The sequence below is a fragment of the Drosophila pseudoobscura genome, chromosome X (assembly GCF_009870125.1).
Source record: "Drosophila pseudoobscura strain MV-25-SWS-2005 chromosome X, UCI_Dpse_MV25, whole genome shotgun sequence".
Taxonomy (NCBI): Eukaryota; Metazoa; Arthropoda; class Insecta; order Diptera; family Drosophilidae; genus Drosophila; species Drosophila pseudoobscura.
Window position 1 is genome coordinate 18,045,142 of NC_046683.1, and position 27,566 is coordinate 18,072,707.

Consider the following 27,566-nt stretch of genomic DNA (forward strand, 5'->3'; position numbering starts at 1 on the left):
TCAGGAATGTCACTGATACTCCTGCAGATAAACCTCCACCATTGTAAGGCAGCATGCGCTGCTCTCCTGCTCCACCTAGCCAAGGGTGGAGCCGACATAGTCCTCATTCAGGAGCCCTGGATCCTCGGAAACAGGGTCTCTGGTCTGAGGACTCCTGACTATAAGCTATACGTAGCTGACTCCGCAGGTAAAACTCGCACCTGCATCCTTGCAAAAAGAGATTTGCACTTATTTTTGCTCCCAAATTTCAGCAATGAAGACCAAACAGCAGTGAGCCTCGAAGGCCAGGGGTGCTCACTGAGAATCTGCTCCACGTACATGGGTCACGACCAACCAGACCCCCCTCCACAGGCGCTCAGGGCGCTAATCACAGACTGCGAGGCCAAGGACACCGGCCTAATCGTAGGGTGCGACGCCAACGCACACCACTGCTAGTGGGGAAGCACTGACACCAACGAAAGGGGTGAGTACCTTTTCAACTATTTACTGACCACTCAGATGGTCCTTTTAAATAGGGGGAGTGAATCCACCTTCATTATTAAAAACCGCAAGGAGGTCCTGGACCTCACACTTGCCTCTCATGAGTTACACGGGAGCATCGTATCCTGGAGGGTCCTGGAAGAGCACTCCTTCTCGGACCACAGGTACGTGGAAACCGTATTCTCTTTCTCACTACCGAGACCAGCTCAATTCCGGAACCTTAGGCGGACAAACTGGGCTCGGTACTCAGACCACCTCTGTCGTGTTCTCCCTGAGACTCCACCTGAGGAGGAGATCTCCAGGGAAGCCACGACTCATCTTGTTAAACTATTTACCGACGCCTGCAATGAGGCGCTAGATAAATCCTGCCCCTCTAGCAAGAGCAGAGGCCGGAAGAAACCTGAATGGTGGAATCCGAAACTGAGGGAACTCCGGAAAGCCTCCCGAAGACTCTTCAATAAAGCTAAAGCTGAAAACGCTGAGCAGAACTGGGCCGATTACAAGGCCAGTCTGTCAGTTTACAATAAAGAACTGAGGAAAGCCAAACGCGCCTCATGGCGTAAGTTCTGTAGCGACATTGAGAATAACTCGGAAGCCTCGCGCTTGCGCAAAGTTCTCTCGAAGACTACACCCACTCTGGGCTACCTGAAGAACGCCGACCAATCATGGACAACGTCCAGCAATGAGTCCCTAAATCTTCTCCTTAACACCCACTTTCCCGGCTGCGATGAAAACAGACCACACTACATCGCGGCTCCCTCCGTTGCCTCAAGTGTTATCATGAACCTGCTAAGCCAGGAGAACATTTCCTGGGCAATAAAAAGCTTCAAACCATACAAATCCGCGGGACCAGATGGCATCATCCCTGCCCAACTGATTCACGCTGGACAAAAAGCCACTAATTGGCTCAAAAGGATATACGAGGGAATCTTCTCCCATGGATATATCCCGGAAACCTGGCTTCATACCAAAGTCGTCTTCATCCCCAAGGTAGGCAAGCCCTCGCACACTGCCCCCAAAGATTTCAGACCCATAAGTCTATCGTCCTTCCTTCTGAAGACGATGGAACGGCTTTTGGGGATGCATCTCACGGTAAATATTCCGCCTAGTCTATTCTCAGACTCCCAGCATGCCTATCGGAAAGGAAGATCCACCGAAACGGCCCTACACACAATCACATCGATCATAGAAGCGTCCCTCAACTGTAAGGAGTACACCCTGGTAGCCTTCCTCGACATAGAAGGCGCCTTTAATAACATCCTCCCGACCGCCATCACGGGTGCACTAACGGACCTGGGGGTTGACTCCCGGACGGTGAGCCTGATCGATCAGATGCTACAATGCAGGACGGTTGAGGCATCACTGGGGACGTCAACGTCCACCAGATTTGTCAGTAAAGGCACCCCGCAGGGCGGAGTCCTCTCGCCCCTCCTATGGAACGTGGCAGTGAACGAACTGCTGCGGGAGATAGAGGGGGGTGGCTGCCGCGTGGTGGCGTATGCGGACGATGTTGCTATAGCATTCTCGGGTAAATTCCCGCAGACGCTGTGTGAGTGCCTGACAAGCACTCTCATGAAGATGTCAAAATGGGCAGACAAATGCGGTCTAGGCGTCAACCCGTCTAAAACAGAACTGGTGCTCTTCACTAGGAAGTACAAAGTTCCGGCACTGATTCCCCCAAGACTATGTGGGGAAGCGCTAATCTTCAGCAACAACGCCAAGTATCTTGGTCTAATCCTCGATAGAAAGCTCGATTGGAAATTGAGCATAGAGGATAGAGTAAAGAAGGCCACAGTAGCCCTCTATACTTGCAGGAAAGCCATCGGACTAAGATGACCCCCTATATAGTTCGGTGGCTTTACACCACCATCATACGACCGATCATGCTCTATGGAGCGGTAGTATGTTGGCCAGCCTTAGACAAAAGGACATGCCTCAATAAACTCAGCAGAGTTCAACGCATGGCAGAGCCATGCATAACTGGCGGGCTACGCACTACTCCAGGGGAAGCCCTGGATACTGTGCTGGACCTCCTCCCCATAGATCTCATGGGAAAGAAAGTGGCAACACTTTCCGCACTCAGAATGAGAGAAGCCAGACTGTGGAAAGCGTCCGCGGTCGGGCACTCGGGAATCCTGACGAGACACCCGCAATTACCAGAGAGGACAGATTATTGTGTCCCTACTGATCACCTCTCGACGCCTTTCCAGGTATCAATCCCACTTAGGGAGGACTGGGAGATGGGCGAACCAGGACCCGCAAATGCGGTTCACTTCTACACTGATGGCTCAAAGTTAGACGGCCGCGTGGGAGGCGGAGTCTACTGCAGCGAACTGAACATCAGTCATTGCTTCAGGCTCCCGGATCACTGTAGTGTGTTCCAAGCGGAGGTTGTAGCCATCAAGGAGGCCATTTCCAACGTCTCCAAACTACTTCTAGACACGCACTTAGTGTGCGTTTTCTCGGACAGCCAAGCAGCTATTAAAGCTCAATAGGCTCAATATCGTCGAACTCAGCGACTGTAAATGACTGCCGCAGGTCTCTGCACGAGATCGCAGATCAGTTAGACCTCTTCCTTATATGGGTCCCAGGCCACAGGGACATCGAGGGGAACGACGCCGCCGACGAGCTAGCAAGGCAGGGTACTACAATTCCTCTCCTTATGGAGAGGGAGCAGGTAGCGATGCCTCTGGCTACGTGCAGGCTCCTCACGCAGGAATTGTTCGAGCAAAATGCCAATAGGAGATGGCAGCAAACAGTTTCCTGTAAAATCTCAAGATTGATATGGCCATATCGATCGAAGAAGCGCTCAGCCGAGCTGTATAGGCTCAGCAGAGCACAGTGCTCTGCAGTTACTCGAGCCATTACGGGACACTGGCAGATTGGCACTCATGCCTCTAGACTGTCAATCTCTCATAACGACTTCTGCAGGAGTTGTCGCGACGAGGAAGAGGAGGAATCGGTCCCCCACTTCTTCTGCCATTGCCCGGCCCTTGGAAATCGTCGTCTTCGTTTTCTCGGGGCTGCTTTCCTCACAGACATTTCGGACCTGGCCGAATTCAACCCGGGGACCTTGTCCAGATTCATCCAAGCCTCCGGATGGGACTGCCCTTAATTTGCAACAGCCTGTTTCTCCACGGTTTTTAGGCACTGGGAAGGGGCACACGCCCATGCGGCACCACAACGGACCTTCTACAGGTCCAAATGAGCTTTGGAGGGTTTCATCACTCCCCCAGGCTACCGCCTGAACCTAACCTAACCTATATATCGAATTTAATAAATACTTGTACCGATACTGTTGTTGCCTCCCCCATCCCGCAGCAAGGCATCAGTGATGACGAAAACAACTCATCTGGCACGGATTCAGTGGATATCAAGCGCAAAACTCCCATTCGTAAAGCACAGCTACTCCCACAGGGCTCGGTCCTAGGGCCGATACTGTGGAACGTGATGTATGACGACATCCTGCGGCTTACATTACCGGAAGGGTGCACCCTGGTGGGCTTTGCCGACGACATAGCACTGGTGAGAGTGTCGAAACACGTAAGAGACGCAGAGGAGAAAACCAACTTAGCAGTCGGGATGATTGTGGCCTGGCTCGCAGCCAACGGGCTAGCATTGGCGGAGAAGAAGACGGAGGCTGTGCTAATGAGCAGCAGGAAGAAGGTCGAACAGGCATGCGTGAGAGTCGGTAGCACGATCATCAGGACCAAGCCTGCGCTAAAGTACCTAGGGGTAATAATGGATCAGAGGTTGACGTTCAAGGCCCACTTGGGCCAGCGCGAAAGCGACTGCAGCAACGGCGGCCATAAGCAGGATGATGGCCAATACAGGAGGACCACGGCAGCGCAGCAGGCAGCTCATCGCTGGGGTGGTCACCTCTATAGTCCTACCTTAGTAAAATGGCTATATGTGCAAAAATTATTTTCAATTTTTCTTTAAAAGTAATAACTGCTTGTTTGGTTTAACTATGCAGTTCTTATCTCTTATTGTTGTGCTCAGTTATGACACATTTTCGTCTTCTTTGAACTCTATTTGTGGTACCGTTAGCTTAGATAAGAGATCAAGCTCGCGCTCTAAGTAGAAAATAGATATGTATATGTGCAATCATGTTTATTCATGTTGTGAGAGTCGCAGTGTTAGCATCTTTTTAGTAAAAGTGACAAGCTGATTGATTCTGTACGTAAGAGCTCATTATTGCATCAAACCGATAAGAATTATAAAGAAAATTGAATTTTTAGTTAAAAATGCCTCGTGGTTCAGAATTGTCTGAGGAAGAGCAGGGAAGGATCAAGGGAATGAAGTTAGCCGGCATGAAAACTGGTCGCATCGCTTCTCTAATGAATCGACATCGTAATACGATTTCGAACTTTTTAAAAGATCCAGACGGTTACCGCATTAATCGTCGGCTTGGCCCGGTACCAACCATTACCGAACGCACAAAACGGCACATGCGGCAGCTGGCAACTGAAGACATGATGAGCTGCAACAAAATTAAGGCAGAACTGGGTTTAAAAATCACCAGGCAGCGTGTGTGCCAAATTTTACACGAAAATTTGAACCTCACATATCAAAACAAAGTTGGCAAACCTCGCTTAAGTAAACGGCATAAAGATGCGCGCATGGCCTTTTATGAAAAACACAAGTTCTGGGACCTCGAATTCGAAAATATAATTTTTAGTGACGAAAAAAAATTTAATTTAGATGGTCCAGACGGCCATCATAAGTATTGGAGAGATCCACGTCATCCACGGGCAACTTGCTACAAGCGGAACCATGGCGGTGGATCGCTTATGGTTTGGGCTGCATTTAGTGCTAAAGGAAAGTCCCCAATTTGTTTTGTATCCGGCCGAATGAATGCTCAAGCTTATATAGAATTGGTAGATAGTGAGCTAATTCCATTTGCTGAGCATTTCCATGGGGATCAATGGACCTTTCAACAGGACAATGCGCCAATTCACGTTGCCCGTGCTACAATAGGCTATTTTGAGACCCACCAGATACCATTGATGAAGTGGCCGGCAATGAGTCCGGACTTAAATCCAATTGAGGATCTGTGGGGAATACTTGCAGCGAAAGTCTATGCCTGTACAAGGCAGTACGACACATTGAAGCAACTGAAACAAGCGATAGTCACAGAATGGGACAGGATAGAGTTATCAACTCTACAAAACTTTGCAAATTCAATGCCCAGTAGGCTGCAAAAGCTTCAGGAGCATAAATTTAACTCTATTAATTATTAAAAGATTTTATATTCCCTTAATCTTGTTCCTTGGAAATTTTGTTCATAAAAAATATTTTTTGCTGTTATACCCATTTTCTATGTAAAAAATGAAAAATTATTTTTTTTTGTTATTAAAAAAATTGATATTGAATTTGGTTGTGCCTTTTTGTTTTTTACTTATTAACAGCTAACCAAATAAAAATATAAAATAAATCAAGAAAATACGTGTTTAAAAAAAAAACGTCATTCAAAGCAGTGCACATATAGCCATTTTACTAAGGTATATGGATCAGCAGTGTGGGCACCAGCATCATACCGACGCTGTGCCCTGAGGGTTACATGCTGCTTCCGGACGGTGTCTGAAGACGCCGCACTTGTTGTGGCAGGCATGGTCCCGCTGGATCTCCTGGCAGCTGAGCGGCAGAGCGGAGTGGAGGTAGCCAGCGAGCGGCGAGAGCGCACCATAGCCCAGTGGCAACGGCGCTGGGACTAAGCGGCAAAAGGGAGGTGGACCAGACGTCTCCTTCCCCAGCTTAGCCCATGGCTGCGAAGAAGACACGGCCAAATGGACCATTATTTGGGCCAACTGCTGACGGGGCATGGCTGCTTCAAGCAGTACCTGCATCGCTTTTGGCATGCTGACGACCCGTACTGCAGCTGCTGCGGGCCTGGAGTCAACGAGGATGCAGAGCACGTCCTCTTTGTATGCCCCCGTTTCTCGCAAGAACGAACGAGGCTAGGGGAGACGCTTGCAGAAGTGAATGTGGACACCCTCACCGACCAGATGCTAGCCGATGAGCAATCATGGAACGCGGTCGCCGACATGGCAGCAAGCGTGACCAAGGAGCTGCGCAGGCTGGAGCGAAGCCGGACAAACTAAGTCCGAAAGATGACCCCACAGCCCGCACCGCGAAGTAATGCCTAGCAGCATCTATACGAACATCTATACGAAGATTTTTCTCCATTCTCCAACAGGAAGAAGATGATACGGCCGAGTTCCTCGACATGCCCTACCAAATGGCTCTCCCCATCTCTATGGTGGAATCCGAGGAGGTGGTTTCGGAAATCGCAAAGCTTAACGTGTCCAAACCTCCTACTCAACATAATTAACAAATGCTTTCAGCTTGGACACTTCCCTACCCAGTGGAAATGCGCTGAAATAATCCTGATCCCAAAACCTGGGAAACCTGCAGCCAATCTCGCCTCTTATCGTCCGATAAGCCTATTGGCGGCACTCTCCGAAGTTGTCGAGAGACTACTTTTACGTAGAGTCCAACCAATACTGGACGAGGGCGGTTTGATCCCCCATCACCAGTTTGGCTTCAGGATGTCCCACAGGATCGTGGAGAAAATCCTGGAAGCCATTAAGGAGAAGAAATACTGCACGGCAGTCTTCCTGGACATTAAACAGGCATTTGACAGAGTGTGGCACACTGGATTGCTCTTCAAACTGAAGACAGCTCTGTCCTGTGTATTCTACATAAATCATATCTCGAGAATATTACGTTCGTTCTCTTTCGTAGATCAGACGCGTTTTTGTTTTGCGCTCCGCATATTTTCCCTTTGTTTTGCATAAACAACCGGTGTTTTCATAAATAAACATTAAATACCTTCCTAATCCTACCTACTATCTGGAAATCTATTCTATTCCGCGAGTGCATGCCTTTTGATTTGTGTTGTGTGTCAAATTTTTCGGCGTCGGCTTGTCGTGTTTGTGTTGTTGCCGTGAGTGCATTACATTGATTTACAGCTCGCGTCTTGTAGCTTTTGTTGTTTTATCACTCTCTCTCTATCACCTCAACTGCAATAACTGTTCTTTCTCTCTCGCTCTTTAAACTTTCTGAGCAATAGCGCTCTCTGCTTGGTAGCTCTCGCTATAACCGCTCTTCACTCTGCTCTCTTTTTTTTACTAATTCCGCTTTGAGCGTTGTCTGGCACATTGGTCTGATACCAATTTGTTTTGGAAATTTTCTTTTTTTTTTTTCGCAAATGCTTTAGTAAATAAATAATTAATACAAATGGAATACGCTGTGGTCTGCGCCAAAAAAACTTGTAAGAAGCAGATCACCCACGATCAGCCGAATGTCCCCTGCTGGCTCTACGACAGAGTAGTGCACGCAATATGCCCTGGATTTTCTGGCCTCGTGAGTGATGCTATAGCCAAACGTAATGGGTTGCATTACAGTTGCGAGGAATGCCGTGCGGTGGAGAAGGAAATGGTATCTTTCATGAGGCAGACGCGGAGTGGCTTTAAGGAGCTGACCGTTGGTTTCAAAAACCAATACGATCGGCTCCTAGCCATGGAGGCTCAGTTTAGCGGTTTAAAACTGCTGAATGAGTCTCCGAGGCGTAAAAAGGTCACTCCGCGGGACCTGCAAGTGCCAACCGTCACTCAGCCGTGCGCCGCCGAAAAACTGACTCCGACCACTCCAAGTGTGCAGCAGTTGATCTCTTTTACCACTCCAAGGGCAACGACAGCTGCTGGCGATGCAGATTCGGTAGCCGAATTCATCGCCTCGGAGAATGTGCAGCCAAGTACGTCTGCAGCGTCCGTGTCCGTGGTGTCCGCAAGTTCGCTAGTTGTCCCGTCTATCCCGATCCCACCAGTAAATAGACGTTCCGGACCTCCGGATATTGCCACCACAGGTACTAGACCTGTAGTGACTAAACCACTGGTGGGAGTCCCACCAAAACGACAAGTTTTTGTTTCACGGCTAGCCCCTGACCACACATCTAATGATGTAATTGCTTTTATTCAAAGAAAAATAAAAGCCGTGGGATTAAAGGTGGAGAAATTAAACTTCTCTTATGCCAAGGAGATAGCCTCGTTTGAGATAAACATCTCTCAACTCAATTTGGCACCATTTTTGGAGCATTTGGTGGTGAAGGAGTTTAAGGCTCAGAAGAAGAATAGGCCCCCCATAACCCTTACAAATCTTTCCAGTGTGCCACCCTTTACCTCAACTTCCTCAACTCTTCTTCCGTCTTGCTTCCACCTTTCCAAAAAACGAACTTCTCTTTTAGTAACCTATCAGAATGTTAGAGGCTTCCGTAGTAAGCTCAGCATTCTTTTCCGGGATAGTGTTGCATTTGCTTCCCACATTATTGTGTTTACTGAAACCTGGTTAAAGCCGGACATTCTTAGTTCCGAGGTTTTGGCAGGTCGGTATACAACTTTTAGAAAGGACCGTTCGTCTCGACGTACAGGAGGGACTCTAATTGCAGTGGACTCTAACTTCACTTCGGAACACTTCACAGTCTCAGTTCAACAGGAACAGGAATTCCTGTGTGTGAAACTGATTCTTCCCCCTTTCACTATTTTCATTACTTGCTCGTATATTCCACCTTCTTCGGATATCTCTATTGTGAGGAACCATGGTTCCCACAGGCCGAGTGCGACCAAAAGCCTTCGGCGTGCGGCTGGAGGGCACCGTGGACGAAATGAGAAGAACATTTAAGGAATGGATGAGGGAACACGAGGATGAGGCAGAGTGGGCCGATCTGATAGAGGTATGGGAGTGTCGGGCGGACAGGTCCTCGCCGACACCCCGGGCGGACGACAAACAAGCCGCGTACGAGCACCAGGCGCCCCCACCCGGCGCAGCCGCGGCGGCGCTGTGGAGGTCCCCAGTCGATATACAAAGAGAATTGATCGCGAGTCTCTCAGTGCCAATACCGGAACGCTCACACACAGGGACGCCTAGCAGGTCCCGTCACCCAGGAAGGGATCGAAGCCGAGAAACCGAAAGGGAGAGAAACGAACCAGCCACCACACGGCCAGCACACCTGGACTACGCTAGAGTGGCGAAACAGGTGAGAGAGTGGTCGTTCCGGTTCGACGGTACGACGAAGCCTCTCGAGTTCTTGGAGCAGGTCGAGTGGTCCGCCGAGACGTGCGGTCTGGATCCGGATCTGATCCCAAGCTGCTAAAAGGACGGGCGCTGATGTGGTTCGTGGCGAACAATCGGCAGTGGAGAACGTGGAAAGAGTTCTCTTCCAGCTTCCAGGCTTACTTTCTGCCTCGGGGATATTTTGAGAAGTTGCTGCAGGAAGTGAGGATGCGGAAACAGAAGTGGGGCGAGCCGTTCAAAGAATACATGGTAGAGATGCAGACACTTATGCGACCCCTGAAATGTCCCCAAGAGGAGCAAACAGAGTTGATTCGGGAGAATAGCATGCCCGACTTAAGAGCGTATATGAGACCACACCGGTGCAAGGATCTCGACACCATGATGGAACTGGCAGACGAGTTCGAGGCGCTGGAAAGGGACCGCCTAGAGTTCCAACGGGAGAATCCAACCGTGAAAGCCCGGGCAGCGAATTCCTTCCACAAGCCGGCCGAGACGACGGCATGTCGGCGATGCAAAGACGGCCCGCTGGAGGAGGCAGCACGGGAGGAAAGGGGAGCGCATGGCCTCTTGCCGACACCGACCAACGGCAATATCGAGAATGGATATGTCAAGAATCCGGCCCAGGCGTGCCGAAGGTGTGGGGGCGCGGATCATTGGAGCCAGGAGTGCAACGGCCGACCGCTCACCTACTGCTGGAGATGCGGAAAAGTGGGCATCTCGGCATGGCAGTGCTGCAGGAAGACGGGAAACGCCCCGCGACCCACGCCGCGGAGGGCCGTGCCAGGGTCGCAAGAAACGGTCCCTCAAGCCTAGTCGGCAGGCTGATCAGCGAGGAGGAGCAGTTATCCGCAGTAGTGGAGGTCGCGGGCATGGAGCTGCAAGCCACGGTGGGCAGTGGTGACCTGTGCAGGACACAGGGTGGTGATCCCTGCCCAAGATCGGGAACGAGGAGGCCAGGAGGAAAGACTGTCCGTGGCGAAGGCCGAAGCTAGAGAGACAGGTCCGGAGTACGACAACAAAACGGACACGACCCTAAGAACGGCCGCCCGAGAGGTGGCGGAGAGCAGGAGGCGGAATGAGGGGGCGAGGGAAGAGCCAGTGGAGGACTTCTTGGCCCGAGAGTTGGAGGCGTTTTCCAAGATCGAGGGGGTGTCTAATGTGGCGGTGCACACAATCACCATGAGTGACCCGCAACCGATTAAGCAAAGATATTACCCAAAGAACCCCAAAATGCAGGCCGAGATTAACCAGAAAGTGGACGAACTGTTAGAAAAGGGATGCATAGAGCCGTCAAAGAGCCCCTACAGTTCGCCTATAGTGATGGTGAAGAAGAAAAATGGCAAGTGGAGATTGTGCGTGGACTTTCGTCAAGTAAACGCGAGATCAGTAAAGGACGCATACCCAATGCCCAGGATCGATTACATACTCGATCAGCTGCGGGAAGCGAAGTTCATAAGTAGCATGGATCTGAAGGATGGATATTGGCAGATCCCCCTGGCCGAGAGCAGCCGGCCGATCACGGCGTTCACGGTGCCCGGCAAGGGGCTATACCAATGGAAGGTGATGCCGTTTGGGTTACACTCCGCGTCGGCCACCTTTCAACGGGCATTAGACCAAGTGATAGGGCCAGAGATGATGCCGCACGCATTCGCGTACCAGGATGACATAGTGGTCATCGGGCGAACAGAAGAAGAACACCGAAGAAACCTGAAAGAGGTGTTTCGACGGCTGCGCTTGGCCAACTTGCGGCTGAATGCGGACAAGTGCGAGTTCTTCAGGAAAGAGCTGCGGTATCTGGGCCACAAGAACGAGAGCGAAGAAGTCGCCTCGTGGAAGTTATGTGTGCCGAAATATGCCCGAGAAAGGGTTTTAAAGGAGAGCCACGATAACCCGGAAGCAGGCCACGCCGGCGGAAGGAGAACCGCGGCACGGGTGGCGGCAAGGACCCGCAGTGAGGGCAGAGGGCGAGCTGGAAAGGGTTAAGTAAAAGTCATCCGGGTCGGGAGAACTCACCCAGGCCAAGGAGGGTCCAATCAGCACGGGATGAAGAACAGGTCGACGGTAGCAGGGAATTAAATTGTAATTAAAATAAAAGGAGAAATATACGTAAGCACAAATGGGAAGGGGGTGGGTCCATCAAAGATGGAAAAATATTATCCGTCAGCCAACAAAGAACGCGGCGAGAACACAACAGTATCCAAAAAAAAAAAGAAAGACAAGGCGAAGTCGGATAGAGAGCGGAGAGCGCGTCGGTACTCACCCAACCAGGGGAAAGATGCCGTTAGAGAGCGCGGCCTGTAGAGAGACGAGGCCATGAGTACACACGTAACAACCGTTAGAACCAGGCAAGAGAGACCGAAACCCGACGCACCGGCACCGTTAGAGGGAACGACTGGTAATGCAACGCGGGTATATATGCGGGTGGAAGACGGAACGGCGGACACTTGAATGTAATTATCACCAAGGAGAAATCGCAGCAAAAAAAGAGAAGAAAAAAAAAATGGAGACAAAACGGCTCACCCACGAGGACGGGAAGAAGAAGATGGAGGATTTGAGGGCTTTCTTGGAGGAGCAGCAGGCGATAGTGGGAGAAGGGGGCTACCGCGCCGATGCTTCTCGTCAGCGACGGGCGTCCGTGCTCTCGCGTGGCGACGAGGAGGATTGATGCGATGGCTCCCAGTTCCTCCAGCTGTTGGCCTCGCCGTTAGTATCGCCGGCGCCATCGGGCCACGACTCCGTGTCACCGACGGTATCCTCGGACGAGGGGGCCGGGGAGAGCGAAGACGACGTCAAAAGAAGGCCAGAGTGAGAAGGCCGCTGACCCTGCGCGACCGGGTCGAAGCATTGAAACGGAAATTCCAGGAGGCGACGTCGGAGGAGAAGCGCCGGATCCACCGGGTGCTGGAGGCGGCACGAATGATCCGACGGCGGAGGAACGAGCGGCTGGAGGCGCGGCGGCGACAGGAGGGAAGGGCCACCAGGAAGGAGGAGCCCGGCCACGAGAGCGACGATGCGCCGCCACCCCCGCCATTCCGAGTGGTACTGCCGCCGATGCAGTCCCGGGCCGACGAGGCGGGGACCGAGGGGGCGCAGCCCCCGGCCAGGGGCGAGCGGGCCACGAATCCCGAGGCCGAATGGCAGCGACGACTGCAGCAGGCCGAGGAGGAGGAAGGCGAATTGTGGCAGCCTACGCCACCAGCCGAGGACGACGAGGGCCCGGAGAGGCGGCCACCGCAGGCTGAGGAGGAGCAGCAGCAGCAGCACCAGCATCAGCAGCAGCAGCAGCAGCAGCAGCAGCAGCAGCAGCACCAGCATCAGCAGCGCCAGCAGCAGCAGCAGCGCCAGCAGCAGCAGCAGCGCCAGCAGCAGCAGCAGCAGCAGCAGCAGCAGCAGCAGCAGCAACAGCAGCAGGAGAAGGGGCAGTGGCAGCAGCAGCCACAATGGAGGGGACCGGAGGCGGCCGTAATAGGGCCATATGTGTCGCAGGTGGTGCGGACCGCCGTGCGCCAGGGGATGGTTTGGCACCACCAGACCTTGCACATCACGTGGGCCTCGGGGCTCGCCCCGGGCGAGACCCAGCCAGAGACCGGCGCCCGGGTGTGGGAAGAAAGCCCCCTCGGTAGCAACGACAGGGACCCGCGGAGGAGAAACCCCAAACCTGATCCCGCGACAGCAGCGGCAGGAATGGCGACGGCGGAGGCAGCGAAGGCGGCGACGGACGAAGCAGCGGCTGGCCCGGCAACGGCGACCACAGCGGCAGGAATGGCGACGGCGGAGGCAGCGAAGGCGGCGACGGAACACGCGGAGGTCGAGGCGTGGGAACGCGGGCCGTGGGTGTGGCCCGCGCCGGAGAGGTCGAGGGCGGTCGAGCGCCCAGCCCTGAAGAGGCAGGCCTCCTGCCCGGAGCCCCATGCAGGACCGAAGCGGCCGGCCCTGCAACGGCAGAGCTCGGCACCGGCAGCCACGGTCCACTGGACGGCAATCCCGCGGGAGGAGTGGCCGGCTGCGGTGATCCGCGCGCAGACCCAGATTCGCCTCGTAGGTAGGCGGGTGAAGAAACTGGTGAGCGAGCGGGGTACGCGGTACTGCATCGCAATGTCGGCCACGCGCACGGAGGTGTTCCGGGAGCAAAAATAAAGGAAAAATGAAAAGAAGAAACGAAAAAGGGGGGCAGAAGGAACAAAAAAAAAGGGGAGAAAAGAAAAGGCAAAACACGCGGGAAGAACATGAATAAAGAGAAGACGGAAAAGAAAGAAACGGAATACTGACTGGGAGGAAATATCGAGTGGATCGCAGAAGCGCTCCTACATCTTATCGATAGGCGGGGTTCGGCTCCAGCACTATACAGTATACTGTATGGTTAGTGGCCCCAGCCAGAAAATTGCAAGGGCTGGCAGCGCCGCCCGAGCAAAGGCGCCAGAGGGCGCCAGGGCGCCCGTGATCCCAGGTGCAACAAAGAGCGCGCGTAAAATAGTGCCGTTTGAATGAGGAAGGCACACTCCGTCGCAAGATCGCGGAAAACGGGAGTATTCCGCTGCGGGAAGAAAGAGGGGGGTGTGAGGAACCGAGGTTCCCACAGGCCGAGTGCGACCAAAGCACAGCCGGATAAAGGCGGTGGGACGGTCGGATAAAGGCTGATGGCTGGCCGGATAAGGCGAAGGTCAGTCCAGATACCCACGGATATCCGGATGCGGCGAAGAGGCCAAGGGCCCCGAGAGGAGAAGTGTCCCGCTCTCGGAGAGAGAGACACGCGAGGGGCAGAGGAGACGGCGGGATCGGGCCGGCAGTGATCCGACGCATGACCAAATAAGGGCATGGGATCACGCCACCGGCCAGGCCCCGTTACGAAGGCCGTGGAAACCAGGAGACGGCGATGGAAAACTACCGACGCCGAGCCGGGGCCCGTCAAGGGGCTATAAAAGGAGGCTGCGGCGACGAAGCGGTATCTTTCCCGTGGCCAATCATTAGCCTCAGCGCTGCCACACCCGACGAGAGCCCACGCGTGGTGGAGATCCGTAGATAAGTAAAATTGTAACAGCCCTAAGTCCTAATATAATTACGAATAAAGCCGAATAAAGAAAGCCGAAGAAAAGGAAGGTCCTTTCATTTGTCGTTGGGGGCAACAATAAAAATACGTTGCGGCGAATCTGCCGACCGCTGAGCGAGCCCAGAAACTCAAGCGAGCCCAAAAAGCAGGTTCGTTACAGTCCCTTAAAGTACAGAGGACACAATAAAGCTTTGGTCAGAAGTACTGACTTATAAAGATGCTGGCAAAAACTAACCTTTTGAAGAAAAGGCTTTATTTGGCATTGGAATTATAAGTCTACCGTGGTCAAATGCTGTGATTGAACGGGTATTCTCTCAACTGAATATCCTTAAGACTGTTCAGGCCAGCAGCAGATGATTGCCGCGCACTGTGCCAATTCCGGGCGCCCCGTCCCAACTTGCGCTCGCGCGCTCGGATTGGCGCTCGGGAGGTATACGATCCACAGTTCACTATCCACACGGCGCTCAAGCCAGCATAGAGGATAGATCATAAGTGTTAGTAGTCACCCCCGATTCAAACGGCCGAGCTACCGCGCGACCTCCCGAATAAATACATATGTATGTATATACCAGGAAACCCCACGGTTCATTTTTCCTGCAATGGCTACTAGGAGGTTTCACTGCATCATCAATATCGTCTTGAGGAATTGAGCTTCGTCCGCCTCACTACAAACAAAGACAGAACCAAGCAACAAAATGACTGTTAAATTCTTAAACTTAATATTAAATATAAGGTATGTTTTAGAAATATTTACTTGTTCGATGTATACGACTAAAATTCGTTTGAAATTTAACGCATATGGATTGCGCCGTCATGGCAAATGTTGCCACAACTATCAATTACCGGAAATTATTTAAATTTAATACGTTCCAGCGATAAATATACCGATTGGAGTAATAGCAAATTGTATGAAATAATAACACAATTAGAAATGTATATCTTTGTGCTGTTTTACTTGTAGCCTATTTTGTAGCCTATTTTTTTACAATTTTTAGCTTGTTCTTGCTTGTATTTTTATAAAATCTAGCCTATTTTGACGCTCAAAATCTGGCAGCACTCCTGATCGCGAGAGAGCAGAGTGCGAATCACGAGAGCGAGAGAGCCGTCAAGCGTACAGAGGGCACTTTCATTACTCAGTTCTTAGCCGTCGTCTTATCAGTTGTCTGTCGCCAAAGTCGTAGTCAAGCAATTATTATTAAAAAACACCGTAGAAGTATTATAAAACTTACCCTAAATATCGAAAAAACGGTCTAACATTTTAACATTTCTACATGTATGTACTCAGGAACCCCAACAATCACTCCTACTACGCCTCCTCGATCAGAAACCTATTATCCACCCACTTGCCTAAGATCCTAATAATCTGGATACCCAGTCACATAGGCATAAAAGGCAACGAATTCGCCGACTCTACAGCCAAAATGAACGCCAAATTTCCCCTTATCTACACCCCAAACCACAACTCTACCGATATTGCACACTTCCTAAAAAAAATCCTCCAATCCAAACAAACTGACCTCCTCACAAACACCTCTACATGGTACCAACAAATTAGCAACCTCGCTACCAACAACACCCCCAAAAACAATATCCTTAATAGAAGGCACCAGGTCATATTTAATAGACTGAGACTGGGCCACACCAAGCTGACCAACGCCCACTACATTGACAAAACATTGCCCAACACATGTCCATTGTGCCACAACTCGAACATAGACTTACGACACACACTATACACCTGTCCCTCACTCTCACCACAAAGGTCCCTATCATTCAATAACAACGACCCCATGCACCTTATCGCAAACCCTACCAACTCAAATTCCAAAATTATCCTCAAATTCCTTCAAACTGCAAATATCCTCCACAATATATAACCGAAAATACTATAAATAAATACTCATCCCAACAACTTTGTATATATGTATAAAATCTGACCCAATTACCCTAGAGCTTAAGGCCTCAGTAGCTATAGCTCCAACTTCTGTTAATATTAAGTTTTAACATGTATTAGCATTATTTAATAATAATAATAAAGTATATTGAAAAAACTCTACGCAACGTTTAGAGTTGTGTTTTGACAAATGTTATATGTAACGGTTCTCTTATCTGATTTACCGTTAAATACATGAATGCAAAAAGTATATTGCAAATAATCTTTGAAGTTGAATGCTGGGTTTTCTTAATATGATTCTTAATCTCATTCGTAAGCTGAGCTAAGCTGCACTGATCTGCCGTTGGTAGAAAGCGAAACCATTGTTACGGCTTATCTTAGTTTAGAGATTTTAATTCCTGATACAAATTAGTTTAGCTCAATAATTTTTTAAACATGGGTAAAACAAGGAATGGAGTGAATCTCTTCAAAAATGAAATCATTCTGAAGTTTAACCCTGGTATTCTGATGCAAAATATCAGTGGATTATACAATATATCACGTCAGTCATTCTATTACCAAATACAAAAATACAGTGACAGTGGTGTGCAGCGTTAACGTCCTTTGACAAAGTCTCACACTGTGCCTTAATAGCCCAGCTGCATCGGTTAGGGATTCATTTCTTCCTGCTCAGTTGGTTTAGGTCATATCTTGAGCGGAAATAGTATGTCGTATTGATAAACGGAAAGCCTTCGGACCCATTCTTGGCTACTTCTGGCCTTCCACAGGGAAGTGCACTTGGTCCACTTCTGTTCTTAATTTTTATTAACGACATATGTCTCAGCATTCAAGCTTCTGAGCATCTGCTTTATGCTGGAAGGGCACAATGCGCGGATCTACTAGAGCAGGCAGGTGACTACGCTCCAACTAACGGCACTTCATAACGGACGCAAATGGCTGGGGAAAAAGGCTGCTCCAAATGACGGCCACCCATCCTGATAGGAATTCGTTCCAGCGGACAGAAAATGGAAATGGCAGGCTACCAACCTGCCCGACGCACCGAACCCATTAAGGTCCTCCGAATGGTATACTGGAAGCCACATATGATTGTTCTGATATAGGGCTGACGGCCAGGGCATTCCATGACCTCAGTAGGCAGCTTGATACGCTGTTGAAATGACTTATGGGCTAATGTCCTTACCGCTCCCGTCCCGCTTAAACCGTGGCAGGCGCCTTCTAACGCTCGGCAGCTGCACCATTAAGATGGTTGCCTAGGTTTGGTTGATCCATCCCAATCAACATCGATCTGGCCCTGAACTCTGGAGCTCATTAGTCCCAGAGTCAACCCTCGCATGGACCTCACTCTTGGAAAGGTACCCATTTGATTGCGAAGGTGAATACGCACTACAGCTGACGACAACGGAGTGGAGTTGGGACCCATTTAAGGAAATGTTTTCAACAAATAACAAACTGACGGAGGAGCTGAATTCGCAGCGAAATGAGTTGGCAGAGGACGTGGTATTTGGGAGACGCTGTTCGCGAATAACCGTGTGTCGCGCCAGCGCCAGCAGACCGGAGAATGAAGAGCATAGTGAAGAGCCAAGATAGAAGAAGCATGAATACTGGGTTGCCAACGCCAAAGTTTAAAGCTTACTTCGGTTCTTGGGCTGCAATATTTCGTCTTTCGATTCGGGAAAACATTGACGCTTTCAGCGGTAAGCTAATGCGCATTGCCGTTCTCTTCAAAAATTCATCTCGTTAATGCCTCACTTACGCGTCTCTTTATTGTCTCATTCGGTCTTTACCCTGATCACAGCATGGCGTTTCGTTTCGTAGCTTGCTTTCGCAGCCTTGTTTTCGTTCGTGTGTTAAGAAGCTATCATTTCGGTCTCTCTTAGGGCTCGCGCACACTATAGCTGAAAGCTCAGCTGGTTTGAGAGCTTTTTTCAGGCATGTTAACTATAACATTGGAGCATCGTTCGACTGTTTGCTTTCCCAGTTCGTTCCTTCTCTTAAATTTGTGGAACTTTGCCGCTTCGTCTTCGTTTTAACTTACGTATCGTGTCGAACGTGGTTCGAACTTGATCCGTCGAGCCAAAGCTTGGCTGTTTCGTTCACGCGTTTATGCGTTGGTATTTTAACGAACTTATGCGTGCTTGGTTTGGATATTGTTCGGCTTGAACGCACTGCACTTCATCTTTACCAGCACCTTTCAGCAGATGAATCCTCCAAAGGAAGAGGAAAACCAAAGAAAAACACCAGGTCGTCGCTGCCTTGCGCAAGGGCAGAAAAGTCTACCGATCCAAAGTGCATATATTTTGGCTCCAACCACTCGATTCAAAATTGTTATAATTTGGGATTTGGGGCGATACCCGTGTTGAAGCGGTTCGACTTTGCAAAGGGCAAGCAGCTGTGCATTAATTCCCATCAAATCTGGGCATAGAGTTTCCCAGTGCACATCCTCTAAGTGCAGACTTTGCTCACACCACACACTATTGCACAGATGTTCACCCTCGCAAGGTCAGGCTAATAGAGTGCAGATTTCGTCACATCCTGCGCCGGTTGACCGACTACAATATATAGTCGAGGTTAAATAATCATAGTTTCGTCGCACATTCTTGGGTTCTCAGCACCATTACGAACCAGCAGCCGGATATTAGTGGCAAAGTGCCGACTCTTATGGTTAGACTGTAGAAGTCTAGAAGATAGCTCGTTTCGAGAAATGTGCTTTGCTTCTATGAAGGTGTACCTCGAGCTCGGTCATATGTCTCCAACAGCAAATTTTATTCTACCAGGACCGCACTATTTCATACCACATCAGTAGACCTCGGAATTTGCCTATTTGCATATTTTTAAAGGATTAAGATAGAGAAACCAGGGACCGCAAATAATCATTAGTTTTGTTTTTGTTAAATAAAAAAATCTCTTATTTTTAATGGACCTAGAAAAACACTATTTACACCAAAATCTTTATTTTTGTACAATCTATGCATTGCTGCCATGATTTGTAAACTTTCGATTTTTTACGATTTTCTTCACAGATAATCATTATTTTTGAGTAATTTGATAAAACTTAGAATTAATCATTATTCTTGATTAAAAAAAATAAAACTCAAAAATAATGATTATCAATGATTTTTATTTTTTTTTCGCTTAAAATAAAACTCAACGGGAATTTACGGCTTCTGTGTTAGAATGTTAGAATGTAGCTACACCCTGCGCTAAAATTTTCTTTTTGAAAATACATTTAAAATTCATTCAATATTATATATATTGAATATATATAATTTTATATATATATATTCAATTTTATATATTATATTTCGCTCAAAATAAATCTCAGCATTTATTTGTTTTATTTATGTAAATATATACAAATATTTGTATTTATTGAAACTACGTTACTACTGCTTTTATGTATCAATAACAAATAAAAGATAAGGAAAGCTAGTTGCTCATAGTCGTACCTGAGGGGGGAAGAAGACTTACGAAAACTTACTTGCGCTTGACTACGCTCATTCAATTTATTTATCTATTTTTAGAATTGCTTATCTTAAGCCGCGAGTGTTAATGCATTGATTCTTAGTCGCGTTTCAAGATGGGGCGCAATCTCAGAAAAAAAAACAAAAAAATGTTTTTATACAATGTCGTTTTTCTTTGTAATGTAGGTATTTAATAACTGAGTCATTGCCCCAACCAGTGCTAGATGTTGCGACTCGTTGGAATTCAACATACAATATGCTGAGCAAGCTGCAACAGTTCGAAGATTTTTGCGAATGGCGCCTAAAAAGCTCATTAAAATTAACTGCAGCTGAGTGGAGTGACTTGAAAAGGCTTGTTAATACCCTGGGACCGGCATACCTTGCAACAGTAAAATTACAAAGCACTCAATTATTCATGGGTGACTTCTACGAGTTATGGCTGGAGCTGAAGCTCACTGTGGCAGCAGCAAGTACCAGTGAAAGCCAAGCTTTGAGCCAGTGCATCCGTGACAGGGAGGAGAGCCTTTTGGGGTGCGATGCAATCGTTTGCAGTATCTACTTGGATCCACGGATAAGACGAGTATTGCTGCAGAACCCAATAAGCCTGATGCTCGCCAGAGCTCAGTTAAAGCAGCTTTTCTTGCAGCTATTTAATTTGAAAGAACCCGTTAGTATTTATATTATTTTTATACATATAACATAACATATTAAAAATTAATATTTCAGACTAGTGCAATGGCACAGCCTTTCTCAAGCAGCTTGACGATAACTTCGTTCGGTAAATCGCAAAACTCAGACACTTGCTCGCTATTGAACGAGTTTTTGCAAACTATTGAGGTAGCTTCAGAAGACGAAACTGAGGATAGAGAGCGTGCAGACCTCATCAAGAAAGGATATGCCGAAATTGACGACTATACCCCAAAGCCAATTTGCTTGACCTCCAATATTATGGAGTATTGGGAGGAGCATCGATACCGTTTCCCAAACTTATACCAGCTGGCCAAAGTGGTGCACTCAGTTCCTGCGACTCAAGTGTTGAGAGATCATTTTCGGCACTCAAAATGATGCTCATTGATCAGAGATGCAACCTCCCGGACGAATCATTGTCGAAATTACTTTTTGTAAAATTAAATAATACTTATTAATTAAACGTATTTCCGACAACAAAACCAAAAATAACAAACAATTTTAATGTATTTTCAAAAGGAAAATTTTAGCGCAGGTTGTGGCTTTGTGGTCTTTTGACAAGCATATTCAATAATATTGGCGAACATTCTAACACAGAAGCCGTAAATTCCTGTTGAGTTTTATTTTAAGCGAAAAAAATAAAAATCATTGATAATCATTATTTTTGAGTTTTATTTTTTTTGATCAAGAATAATGATTAATTCTAAGTTTTATCATATTTAGAAGGTAGTATAGGTATTGTAATTTTATTAACTATTTTCTGCTATTAAACTAGTTACTTAAAAAATACGATATAATAAAGGCTTAAAATGGATGGTTCCGAGGGATAAAAAAAAAAATGATCCAGAATGGCGGACCCGGGCCCAATTCCCTATGGACTGACCAAACAAAAATGATTTTTTCTCCCCCTTTGGAGCGGACTCACTTATATATATTGGGTGTACTTTCGGTTTCGTTCGTCCCACTAGTCAGCTCCGTTATGGTTTTTCCCCGATTTTTTTTCGTTTTCTTCTATAGCATTGCCTGATTCGGGAAGCTGCCGGCGAAAAAAGGCATTACGCCTATGGCAGCGAGTGTTTGGAGCAGAACCCAGCCGATTAGCTGCTTGCCAAACATCACCTAATTCTTGGCCCTCAGCCGCTTATTTTGTTTGTTACTTATGTCTATGTCACTCATTTGTTTGTTAAAGCTTTGCGCGTGCCTGCCCTGCTAAACGCTCTCTGCCAGCTCGCTCTTCGCTATCTCCGCTTTGCGTCTGCCTACCGACGTCGGCCGAGCGAAGCTGCGCTTAGCGATCGGAGCGGCAATGTAAAGGGCAGGCAAGCCACACTTGCAATTTGGATGTCACGCATTCAAGAACATATCGTAATTTTATTTCTGCGCCGAGTTTTATTTAATTCGAAATAATTAGTCGGCCGATTGGGGATAAAAAACATTATCTCCACAGCGAGTATCGTTCGGTTTACCCTCTCGGCTGCATTGCTTCGCTGACAGTAGACTCCTGTGCGCGTGTGTTGGATCACGAAGGCGCGGACCATGTCCATGAACGTCTTTGACAGGAACTGCTTTCCGTTGTCGGAGTGGATCACCTCTGGCACTCCGAATTTTTAGAAGACCTCTTGCACCAGGAATTGAATGAAGCTCGGAGCGGTCGCCTTTCTCATCGCCTTCAAGAAGGTCAATTTCGAGAAATGGTCCACAACGACAGAAATCCAGGCCTGTCCCCTTTTTGACCTAGGATACTTTCCAAGAAAGTCTATGTAAATTGTCTCAAATGGCCTCTTCGTGACTACTTACTGACCGATCCCTACTTGGCTACGGGAATTGGGTGCTTTGCATTCCTTGAATTCGGTGCAGGTTCGGAAGCACTCCCGCGCATGTGCCGTCATCACCGGCCAGTAGCAATGCCTTTTTAATCGGTGAGAAGTATTTTTTATCCCACCGATGGGAGCTTTTGTCAATGCCGCGGGAATCCATAATTTCCACATGGACCCTTCCACGTGGTCGTCCATTTGCGAGAAGGCCATTCGCTTGAATATTAGGTCCCCGTCTACTCGCAGGTCAGGCAATAACTGTTTGTTCTTGCAGAATTCTCCTTTCAACTCCTGGTGTTCTGTTGGTTCAAATTTCGTCGACTGAAATCCGAGGATTTCCGTCGGATCTAGAGACATCTCCTCGATTGAGCGTGATAGTGTATATATACTATATTTATATATGTATAAATGTAAATAAATAAATATATATATATATATATATATATATGCCACTATGTTGTCGACTGCCTTTCGGTATTCGATCTCAAAGTCGAACCTCAGGGCATCTGTTAGCGGTACAGTGATTGTTGCGAAGTTCTTGATGAATCGCCTTTACCATCCTGCGGTTCTTATGAATCTCCGTACCTCCATCACTGAATAGTCACAACCTTATCAGGATCCATTTTCAACGTCTTTTACGGAGAGCTGGTTCATGTTTTCGCGCGTCCCAACAGAATCTATTTTTATTTGTGTTCCGCACCACCGTCGTCCGATTGCTCCATGAACAATCGCTAACCTCGATGACTCCTAGTTCCAGCATCTTGTCCAGCTCGGACCAGACCACCTCCTGCATCGCTGGGGTTTGAAGGTAATGCCGATTTGGAAAAGGTTCTGCGCCCTCGATAAACTGGATACGATGCTGCATTACCGTTGTTATTCCCAATCCGGCATCCTTTTACCTTCTCCAGCTCTTCAGTTTCCGTTTCTTCCAGGGCCCAAGCTTCCAGCGCCCTTAACGCGAAGTATCTCCAGTATCGATACCATAGTACAGGCTTGCCTTAGGTACGGGCATATGTAAAACAAAATCTCTTTGTTCATTGCGTTGTATCCCACACAGAGAGTTGTTTTTCCGATAATGGACCTGTCTTTCCCAGAGGCTGTCTTGAAGATCGAAACATATGTAATTATCCATATCTACTCCGAGGTAAGTAAATACCTTTTATAAAATTTATTTACTTACTGGCGAAAACAATAACATTACCCGCAAGTACCATGATCTAATCATCCACATTGAATGAATAGATAAAATGTATAAAATCCCACAAAAAAACTAGTTAGCTTAGGTTAGGTTAGGTTGACCTGGACGGACCTCAGCGGGGCCCCACATACGGCAATATGGCCCTTAGTAAGACCGATAGGGGGGTATAAACCGTCGCGGCAGTGTTTAGGGGATTTTTAAGTCCTCGAGAATCGAAGTATTTTTCGCATATGCCAGCAGTTGCCTTGGCGTCCTCTTGGAGGCATCTTCCAGTGATGCCAGCACCGGCACGCCCAGGTATTTCCTCCTTGCCCTTAAGAGATCAGGACAGTTGCAGATGAGATGTTCCAGGGTTTCGGTTGCCCCAGGTTCCACACATTTCCTACAAGTGTCTCTGTGTGTGATGCCTTCGATGTTCTGCAGGTGGTGGTACTCCTCCACCTACTTTCGGTTTGTGATCTGGACTCCTTTTCTAGATCACTTTGCAGCGTTCTAAGGGAGACAGGAAAGTTCTCGGTTCTCGTATTCGCCAGCCCGACGCCTTCTTTAGCTAGTACATCCGCCGTCTCGTTTCCTTCGATAGGTTGACCGCATCGTGTGCTCGTTCAGTAAGAAGAACGGCCTCTGCTGATTTCCTGATAACACAAAACCTCTGCTTGGAATATGCTGCATTGGTCCGGTAGCTTATATGACAGCCTTATCTCAGGGTCTGTACAGTTTATGCCCGCTCCCACTCCTCCGTCCATCTTGGAGTCGTTGTATATATATACAGCGCCCCTGTGATACAGAGCAAAGCCTGTCGCTGAGTCTTTTCCATAAGCTTATGATACTTTTTTTTTCGGTATCTTGCCACCACACTAAGACTCCATAGGTGTGCTCCTCCCCAACGTTTGCCATGTAGAGATTAGTTGCTAGTATAAAGTCTAAGAGTGACCTCTGTCATTGATGTCGGCGCTTCCCCATACATTGTGTTCCTGCTTACCGGTGTTAAGTATAACTAGTTGTGATTTGAAGACTTTAGTCCGGCCACTGAGTTGCCTGTCGCAATCCAGGGCTCCTGGACTAGAGCTATGTCGGCGAGCAAGGCTCCATGGCGATGAGCAGCTCCGCCGAAGCTACCTTGCTTTTATGCAAGTTGAGCTGCAGCACACTCAGCATGGGTGGCTGGCTCACTTGCACCTGACGGGTTGACTACCAGCGTCAGGTCACCGTCTTCCTCTTCTTCGTCTTCAAGCGCAAGACCCTGGGCGGCCTCCACGATGGACTCGAGACCTAGGTCCTTTTCTACCTCGCCTGCCTGCAGGGTATGCGCGTCCTTGTCCTCAGGGTGGCGCTTTTTGAGGCGCAGGTAGACGCTACCCATGCCCCACGCCATCTTCCCGAACTTGGGGTATAGCAGATCCTCTGCTTCCTTATTTATTTGGAGGATCACACATTGCCCCCCCCCCCCCCCTCGTTGGGTAGTGAGCTACCAATGTGTAAGATCCTCCAATCGGTCGTTGGCACTTCCGCGTTTTGCCGCTGAAGGAGCTTCCGCGCTCGGTCCTCCTGGATTGTGATTGGGAGTACCTTCGCCTTAGGCTTGGACGGGAAAAGCTCCCGGTCCACAATCTCCAGCTTGGCCCCCTCCCACACTTCCTTCCAGTTGGCAGACCGTGCGCGCTAGCCACCTTAGGGTTGGGTCATCATTGCACTTCAGGATCTTAACCCCATTTAGCCACCCAGCACCATCGAACGTGGGCATTGGGGCCGCGGGGTCTTCCTCCATGTGTGCAAAGAGTGCGTCGACAAGACGCGCGTGCACCAGCTTCCACTGTGCCGCTGACATCTTGCCGTTTTCTTCGCTGCGGTCAATGAGTGCCACGATCAGGCTTTTTGGCTTCTTGGCCACTTTCGGTGGAGGGGCTGCACTCTTGGGCCCGCGTTGCCGCTTGCTCGCAGGTGTGTCTTTCATGGCACTCTCAGTCGCGCGTTGCCTCTTGGTGGCCATCATCTCCTCCACCTTATTGGCAAATTCGCCATACGACGCCCTCATCTGTAGCATCTGAGCGTAATGTAGCCGGCCCTCCTCTACTCGCTGCTCGGCTCAGGCCAGCTTGACCTTCTCCTCCTGGGAGATGTCTGCCTTGCCTTGCAGCCGGCTTTTGATGTTGAGGGCCGCTTTGTATTGTGCTTTAGCCTTCATCCCTTCATCTTCGAGGGGGCCACTCCCTAGCGTTTTAGGCCTGACCGCTGTAGCATATTGGGTATTGGAAACCTTCAAGGAAGGCTGAGCAGGTGATGGTTCGTCTCCCGTCCGGGCACGTGCTTGTTCCGGCTTCCGTCTCATCGGCAAGAAATGGGGGGGGGGGGGGGGGGGTTGTAATTTCCCAGGACGGACGGGACACAGCTCTACTCCAACAATCATAACACAGATACAGTAACGTTATTTAAAATTTCACGTGCAGCGAAGTATCGGACACAAATACGAACATGAGCAAATACACCTAACCACGCACACGGACACATACACACATGTTGTTGTGACCACTTATGCCCACCCTACCATGATCCCCGCTCCCGTTTCATCCGGTGATCCCATAAAGGAGGCTTTTACAGCCTTCTATGCAACCATATTACCCTCCTTTGCCCAGCATATCGAACTCTAGCACCAATTCATGTTAAATACTATATTTCATATTGAACAATCGAGCGCGCATCGCAACTAGTAACTAATTAAAATATAAATTACAAATATAACTTACAAATTTAAAGGCAGTGTAACTTTTTATATTAGGTAAATAGATAAATAATTAAATATGCAAACGAAAGGCTATTCAGGGAATGTAAAACTGTTTTTCGGATCACTTACGGCATTCCTTTGATTGGTTTCAATAAACCCGTTGAAACAGCGATGAAGCGCTTCCATGGACTGCGGCAACGTTCCACTTTTATAACTTCTGCAGAATTGGACGGCCTACAATATATTCCGGCTCCGCGACGCATAAACAGCCCGCGCCCGCAAGCGACTGATGAGCAGATCTTTTACCCCTCCCGCTTTCTGCTGTTCGGCCAAAGCGTTGAGAATTTTGGGTACGGAGCTGTAGTTGGGCGAGGAGCATAAGTCCCTCGTCGCAAACGGAGACCCTAATATCGTGGAAATTGTTGTTGCGAGCTTTCGTATTGGGGTTCAGACAGGTACCAAGGTTAGGTTAGGTTGAGGCGGCTGCCGGGCTCGCTCGGAACCCGTCACACTTACGCCGGTTTCGGCCCGTTGTGATACCGCATAGGATCATTTCCTTCCTGCGTTGTGAGACTTCCTGTCAGCAATTATCCCATCCAGATGCTCTCACAAAGTTCGCTATCCTCCTGGGACATAGTTTGGACATCTCTGAGATCTCGTGTAGAAAGGCTGAGCCCAGGTGCTGTAGCCGGAGCAGGAGGCAGGAGCAGAACAGATGTTCCACTGTCTCCTCCTCTTCCTCGTCTCTACAGCTGCGACAAAAATCGTTATGTGGGTGCCTATTAGCCAGTGTCCCGTGAGGGAACGTGTGACTACGCTGCACCTTTTCCTGCTTATCTTGAGGAGCTCGGAGGGTTGTGCGAGTTGTGCGACATCGTGGCACTGTTTGCCACATATCGTTTTTTAGTCGCTTGTATTGTTCCCTTATAATGAGCTTACAGGTGGCCATTGGCATACAGATATCCTCCTTGTCTTGGAGAAGGGGGATGGTAGTGCCAGATCTGGCCAGCTCGTCCGCTATACAGTTGCCCTCGATGTCCCGGTGACCCGGGACCCAAATCAGGCTAATAGCAAATTGCTGAGCCATCTCGTGCAGAGATTTGCGGCAGTCTGCCACGGTGGCCGAGTTCGAGGAAATCGCGCTTAGCGGTCCAGGCTGCTTTTCCAGCAGCTCGAAGCAGCGGTCGG